Below are 7,990 nucleotides of genomic sequence, written 5' to 3'. Positions count from 1 at the left end.
CTCATTAGTGTTGATAAGTGTTGATCAATCAGACCCAGTATATTCCTTAATAAGTGTTGACTTTTGCACTTCTAAGCTGATTATGGTTTTGCTTCTTTTAAAAAAAATGGAAGTATAATGCACATATTGAAAAAAGGAATAAACATTAGAGCATGATAAATTTTCACAAAATGAACATCCCTAAGTAATCCACTCAGACAAAAAGACAGTATCTCCAGCATCACACAATCCCCCTCTCCAAGTTCCCTGATCCAGGCCCACTCCCTCCAAAGAAACCACAATTCTGACAGAATTCTAACACTGTGGATTACTTTTGCCTGTTTTTATACTTGTTTATATGGGGAATTATAGATGATACAACATTAGTAGAGACCTTTCTGAATCTCGCTTGGCCCTACCACATAAAGAAGGTCTGAGACCTGAAGAAGTCTGAATTTTCTAGGCTGCCTAGAGAAAGAGAACTGGAGGAGGAGGGAGAGAGGTAGAAGAGCCATATAATTTGTCATCCAAACTGGGACACCTTTGAGAGGGGATAAAAAATGAATGTGCTATTCATAAAGATGCTTGGACCAAAGGCATAAACAGTGACTGTCCCCAACAAACCAGGACATGTGGTCACCTGGTGAGAAGTGACAGGAGAGAACAGCAGGAACCCACTGGCAGGCAAAATCTCTTCAGACCCTGAAATAGAATCCACTCACGTTGCCTGAGATGTATACAGGATTGGGGGCTGGGAGCCCACTTCCCAAGAAGCATGGTCACTGGTGAAATTCAGGTCAAAAAATATTTACTGAACATTCCTGCAATATACAAGTCCCCGCAACAGCACAAGGGTGGCTCAAGAGCTATCCCTGCGACAAAGAGCTTGCAGTCTGATAGAGGCAGTTAAGATGAGATTACAAACACACAAACCAAAGGTGGCTATCGAAGGAAATATGTAAAGGACTATACAGGTTCCAAGGACAAGTACAAAGTGTTACATGGATTCCAAGGACTGAGAGGTCATGTCTTTTGGGAGACATGGAAAAAGCATCACAGAGAAGGTGGTGTTTAGTGTGGTCTAGATTTTATTCTACTCCAGTGGTTCTCATCCTTGACAGCACGTTAGGATCACCTCCAGGAGTTTTTCAAGCTCCCCAATATCCAGGCAGCACCCCCATATCAATTAAATCAGACTCTCTGGGCCTGGGACTGAGGTACAAGTATTTTAAAAGCTCTTCCAGGGAACTCCAGTGAACAGCCTAGCTTGAGGACCACTAATCTAGAAAGATGAGCCAGCATTAGCTGGCAGGAAGGATAGGGAGGAGAGAACATCTGTGTGCTCGTATAGTCCATCTTTGGTAGGCTCACAGAGAGGAAGTGTCCATTGAGAATTATATATGGAGGAAAAGCAGCAGGGCAAAAATAATTTAACCCCCTTCAGGAAAAAAATTAATTAATTATGAAACCATTTGCTAAGGCCAATAACAGGGATGGATGGGGAAAAGATGCACTGATCACCAAGGGAACTCAGAGTGGTAATAAATCCATCATAAATCACACAAGCCATCTGATAACGTCTGTTCCTCACATTAGCATCCCATTAAGCTGCTATTAGTAATAGCAAGAAACTGAGTGAAACCGGCTTCCTAGGTTAGCACTAGCAGCCAGGGGAGAGTTAACAAGCTGCGATCCTTCACTGGCACCTTTAAGGACCTGAGGTCCATTTGTAAATGATGCTTAGAGGCCCCAAACCTTGACCTATCACGCTCATGCTGTGGAGAGTTTGAGGGGTCTAGAATTAATCACAGCAGGGACACAATTTACCGATCAATACCAGCCAATTAGAAGGCTCCCTGCTGGAGAGTTCCCTTGGAATGCCAGATGACCTTTGCCCTTGACTTTTTGTGGGGACAGATGTTTCTTTATCGCAGCTACTGATAAGGATGGTGTTAGGGGATGCATACCTCATCTCATATCATGGCAAGCCTGCCTGGGCATCATGAGGCTGAGCTATTTGGGCACTTATGCATGAGCCACCTACTGGTGGAGGCTAAAGGAAGATGGGATTGGAAATGTTATCAGTAATTAATTCACAGCCATAATGACACTTGTTCTGTGAACTGTCCTTACCTACAAGAAGCAGGGAGCCCATTGTGGTATGGCTCCTCCCCACTCCTACTTCTATAGTGGAGATTCTGGGGCTTATAGAACCAGCTGGGTGAAAAAAAAAAAAACACAAGAGCTCCAAGTTCGTCCCATGATCTGGCTCAGGGACCTGAACCAGAGCATGAGAGTGAGCCAGGACAGAATCTCCAACCTCCCTGTCCTTCTGTGACAGCTGTCTGCTACTGCTGTTTCAGGGTTTGGCTCATAAGTCATCTCTCTGATATCTTCAGGGGATTGGTTCTAGTACCCCCGGATGTCAATATCCACTCATGCTTAACTCCTTATATAAAATAACATGGTGTTTGCATATAAAATATGCACATCCTCCTGTATACCTGAAACCATTCCTATTTTACATGTAATGCCTAACACAATGTAAATGCTGTGTAAATAGTTTTATGCTGTGTTGCTCAGAGAATAAGGACTAGCCAAAAGGACTGTCCATATCCAGTACAGATGCATATTTTTCCAAATATTTTCAATGAGTGGTTTATTAAATCTATGTAGATAGAGCCCATGGACATGGAGGGCTAACAGTATTTTTTTTTAAATCAATTTCCAACATCTTTGCCACAGAGGCAATATATGCCAGGAACAGAAGTTTAAAGAAAAAAGTAAAAGCTGGATAATTCTGGAAAATAGTACGAAGTGTATCATTTATTTTTCTGCCATTTACTTTTTTAGTGTTATTTGGGGAAGGACAGTCTATCATTTTCAGCCTTAACTGAGGACTCCAGGGCGTGGGCATTCGGCCTATTCTTCTGTTTCCTCCCCTCTCACAGGATTTCAGTCATGATTTCTTCAGACACCAATTTCAGGAACATTTCTCAATTCTTGTCCTCCCAAATATTCCTCTGTGCCCTCCACCCTAGAGAATCATGGTTTTAAAATGAGAAATAAAATTTTGAGCTGCCTTTGCAATGCCTGGAGCCAATCATCCTGAGATTCCCTCCTCTGCCCTTACCCCACCCTCAAGTCTTTTTATTTGTCACACCTAGTATAAATGACTATCAAAAAATATCCTCAAAGGAAAAACAAACTTTGGGGAGGTTAGCCTAGGAGTCATGAGTAGATCTCATAAGGGCAGCATCACAGGTTTTGCCTTGGAAATGTAGGAAGGAGAAATCCCATGAGTTAATAATAGATGTGTGTTTGACTCAGGGTCTTCAAACATTTAAATGCAAGAAGGAGCCACCCTGTCTCTAGCTCCCCTTTCTCATCCACTAACTCCTTAAGTCCCCAACTCTGTAAGCCCCTGCCCTAATGTACAGCTGTCACCCCTGTCACTTGACCCAAGGGATGACTTTACCCAGCTTCTTCACTTTTACAAGAGAGAACAATTTTCATATTCCTATCTTCTCTGCAAGCTTCTCCTCCTCTGCTGTGTTACCTCTTTGCAAAAACGTTCAGCCTGCATCTTCGCATGAGGGAAAACTTTAGACGAATCCAGATGGTGGGACATGGATAGGTGGGGGGCAGAACAGGCAATGGAACTGGATAGTGGCAAAATGTTAAAACAATCATTGAATGGAGTAAACAGTGTCAGGATTATATTATTATTTCAACTTTTTTGTAGGCTCCACGTTTTTTAAGATAAAACATTGGGAGAAAAACAGGATGCTCTGAGAACCAAGAGGCTGCTATTTCTAACGCCTTCTGAAATTTTGACACGAAGCAGGATAAACATCATGATGCATTGTCTGTACATAATATGCATTTGAGTATCCATGCTTCAGCCCTTCATTTGGGCCCACAAGGCAGAAGATTTCACTTTTGTGCAAAAAAAAAAAAAAAAAAGAAAGAAAAAGAAAAAAAGTGCCAACCAGCTTACAACTTCTGAAAGGAGGTTTGTTTGATGGTTTCAACAAAATAATGAACACACTTGATAAAAGTTTTATTCTCTAATGCAAGGTGTGAGGTCACATGGACTGTCATTAACAAGCTGGTCATTTGTTAATTTTAAAACTTTTATCTGTTTTGCTAATTTCCAGAAATTCATTTTGTGCTTTCCAAATGGGCACAAAACCCTACTACCAATGAGTGAGAACCCAAGCCACATGTCTTGCCACTCAAAACTTAATCCATTGGAGTTGGTGGCCCATAGATGATGATACCCAAAACTTTTGTTCTCACTACTATTTAACACAAGAAATGAAATAATTTATTAAAATGTAACAAATGTGGAGGGTCTTTGTGGAAAACAAAATCTTCTTTATCAGGAAACAGACCTCAAAGAAAGTAATAACATGTCCGAGGCACCAAAGTTCTTCCTTCCATGACAACAAATCCATATTTAAATTTCCTCATCAAAAGACAAAGAGTCCTCACCATTAATGGAATTTAAGTTCTCAGAGGCCAAGATAGTAAATTTTCATCAGCCACTCTTCTAGATATAGAGACCTCTGGAATCATTTTACTAACTTCATGAACTGGCAAATAGGTAATCTACAATGATACCACAAATGAATAATCAACTTATTTTTGTCAAAGGAATTTTAGGCAAATATTTTAGTTTCTCAGCTTGAGGTATATACATGCCTACACATACATAGCCAGCATGGTAGATGGCTTCTCAATGCAGATTAGTTACTTTGTTTACCACTGTAGGGCAGAAAAGGTAATATTTCTTCATTCATCATAAGGGTCACGGTCAATACTTCTCTAACAAAAGACAGGTTAGCAAGATAAAAACATAGCAGATTTATTTAACAAAATTTTACATGACACAGGAGACTTCAGAAACAGAGTCAAAGACCAAAACTGTATACTTTTATGCCAACTCTGATGAAACAAGTGGGTAGCTGTGGAGAAATGCGTATGAACAAAAAGGGTGTGATTTGATGGCAATAAACTTAGGGGGAACCCGGCAAGGCCTGTTTGTTTAGATTCTTCTTGGCCTACCTATGTAACATTCCTGCCCCCTGGGTATGAGGCAGGACCCTACTAAACTGAGTGTTACATGGTCTACTTTGAGGCAAGGTAGGTCAAACAATTCCTTTATGAGCATGCTTCACACAGAAAGGCGGGCTACAGTCAGAGTGACCTTCCTGAGACCTTCCAAATCTCTTTCAGTTCAAAGTGCGTTGAGGTAGTGTTTTCCTGGCCCCAGTATCACATTGTGTGCCACATTTGTGGCCCCAAAAAAGATGCTAATACATATATAATTTCTACAAAGAAGTATACTTAGTGTGATCAAATATATGATATTAGAATACAACATTTTACCAAGTATAGTTATTTGTTTTCTATGTATTTTAAATTTTCATCTATACCTAAAATTGCCTAATAGCCTATCCCTTAAGAGGACATTAAGTAGTATTAGAAAGGAAAAATAAACAAAAGGTAAGAATGTTACAACTGTGTATCTATAAGGAGAAAACATAAAACCCCACCATTATAAACCATCCACTGTAATAGTTTAAATATTAAGTGTCCCCCAAAAGCTCATGTGTGAGACAAAGCAAGAAGGTTTAGAGGAGAAACAATTGGGTTGTGAGAGCCTTAACCAATCGGTGCATTAATCCCCTGATAGGGATTAACTAAGTGGCAACTATAGGTAAGTGGGGCGTGGCTAGAAGAAGTGGGTCTCTAGGAACATGACTTTGGGGTACATATTTTGTGAGCTGAGCTTAATTTCTCTGTAGTGAACCACTTTCCTTTACCACACTCCTCTGCCATGATGTTCTGCCTCAGCTCCAGCCCCAAAGAACAGAGCCAGCTATCTGTGGACTGAGATCTCTGGTGAGCAACAAAATAAACTTTTCCTCCTTTAATATTGTTCTTGTCAGGTCTTTTGGTCACAACAGCAAAAATGCTGACAAAAACACCCACAGTATTTTTCCAACAGGACTGATAAAGCTTATCATTTGCATTCAGAAGTATGTAGTCCAAGTACCAAAGGCTTTATACAGGCTCTAAGACTGATAATCAGAATAACAATTATGAGTAACTTCCAGAATGCTTGCCAAGTGCTAGGCACCCCTATGAATGTTTTGCCTATATTATGTGTTTCATGAATCCTTATTTTGGAGAGGAGATGTCTAAGACTCAGAGAAGTTAAGTGATCTGCCCAAGGTCACCCAGTTGATAAGTGATCAGGTCAATCAAGGTCAACCAGTTGATAAGGTTCAAGATAAGGTTGGCCTTCTAACTTCAGCCTCACACCCACCATCATTCCAGGTACCACCTTGATGTTCTCCTCACAAGTGACCAACAAGTGGCACACGGCCCAGGATGGAAAAGTGAGTTAGAATATTCATTCACAAGTCACTCAAAACCTGGGGAAACAACAACAACAACAACAAAAAAAAAAAACAGTATGACTTTTCATGCTCTCCATTTGTTTTCCAGACAGGAAGCTCAAATATATGGCAGTTGGGCTTAACTCTGAGACAGAAACTGCCTGGTACTGTGGGCAGCAGGTGGGTCACATCCTTTGGGAAGTTAGTCATGTGACACAGACATGCCTCCACCACTGCTCTACAGGATTCTAACACTGGGGCTCTGTGGAGCTCCAGCTCATCTCCCACCCTACCTACCCTGCTGTCAGCTTGCACATGAGCAAGTGCCTCACCTACACATGAAAGAGGCCCACCAATAGGGAAGGGATGGACCCAGAGGCCAAACAGGAAGCCTTCTCTTCCTCAGATTGGAGGTGGGCTGAAGATGTTGGTTGGCTTGTGAGGTTTAGGGATAAGGAAGAACTAATAGAAAGCCCCAGATATGTTTGCATATATGAAACAGGCCAAAATAAATTTTTTAAAAGGCTATTGTTGTTTCACAGTTTTTAATTTCACACCCTCCGTAACAAAGTTTAGATACACATCTTTAAAACTCTCTGGGTTCGGCTCTCATGCTCAGGAGAGAAGGTTACCACAAATGTAGTCTGAGAGGGTGGCAGCCAGATGGAGCCTGGGGGACCCAGATTTTGCTAGAAGAAATCCTATTTCTTTCTGCCCTTAAAGAAGTGGGACATAGCTGGGCACAGTGGTGCATGCCTGTAATCCCAGCAGCTCGGGAGGCTGAGACAGAAGGATCACAAGTTCAAAGCCAGCCTCAACAAAAGCAAGGTGCTAAGCAACTCACTGAGACCCTGTCTCTAAATAAAATACAAAATAGGGCTGGGGATGTGGCTCAGTGGTTGAGTGCCCCTGAGTTCAATCCCCATTACCCCAATATATATATATATATATATATATATATATATATATATATATATATATATATATATATTTTTTTTTTTTTTTTTTTTTTTTTTAATGAGGTGGGACATAGCAAAAAGTAAAATCATTCACTGCACAACTCGATTAGAAGTGTAGCCTGCATTGCTGGGACCCATTGCCATCATGCCCTAAACTAAATGAGGCACATACAAGCCATTATTTCATAAATATTTAATTTTAAACTTGTAAGTCAGGCACAAAGTTTCCTCAAGCAACACATTCTCACTCATTGACAATATCATTGGGTTGACATTATAAGTATGAAAAGAGATATTTCTTTAAGAAGAAATCTTTTTAAGCTGATACATCATTTTCAATACACCCTGTGTACAAAGTTGCTGTCTTCAGAGGTTCTTTGGATTATTTTAATCTGTTTTTTTTTTTTTTAAGCTAACATGGTACTTTTGGACCTTCAGACTTCTTTTGCTTTGCTTTGATGATGTTCTTTTTTTCTTTTCTCCTCCTAGCTTTATCTCTGTTCAAAAGCAAACTTTTAAATCCTGTAAGTAGAAATTGGAACAACTTCTGGGTTTTACACAGTACCTAGCTAGCTCCTCGGAATATCCTTTCTTCTATTTTTTTAGTATACATTTTTAAAGGTAATAATAAACTCAACTTTG

The sequence above is a fragment of the Callospermophilus lateralis genome, chromosome 9 (assembly GCF_048772815.1).
Source record: "Callospermophilus lateralis isolate mCalLat2 chromosome 9, mCalLat2.hap1, whole genome shotgun sequence".
Classification (NCBI taxonomy): Eukaryota; Metazoa; Chordata; class Mammalia; order Rodentia; family Sciuridae; genus Callospermophilus; species Callospermophilus lateralis.
Note: the sequence above shows the minus strand (reverse complement) of the source record.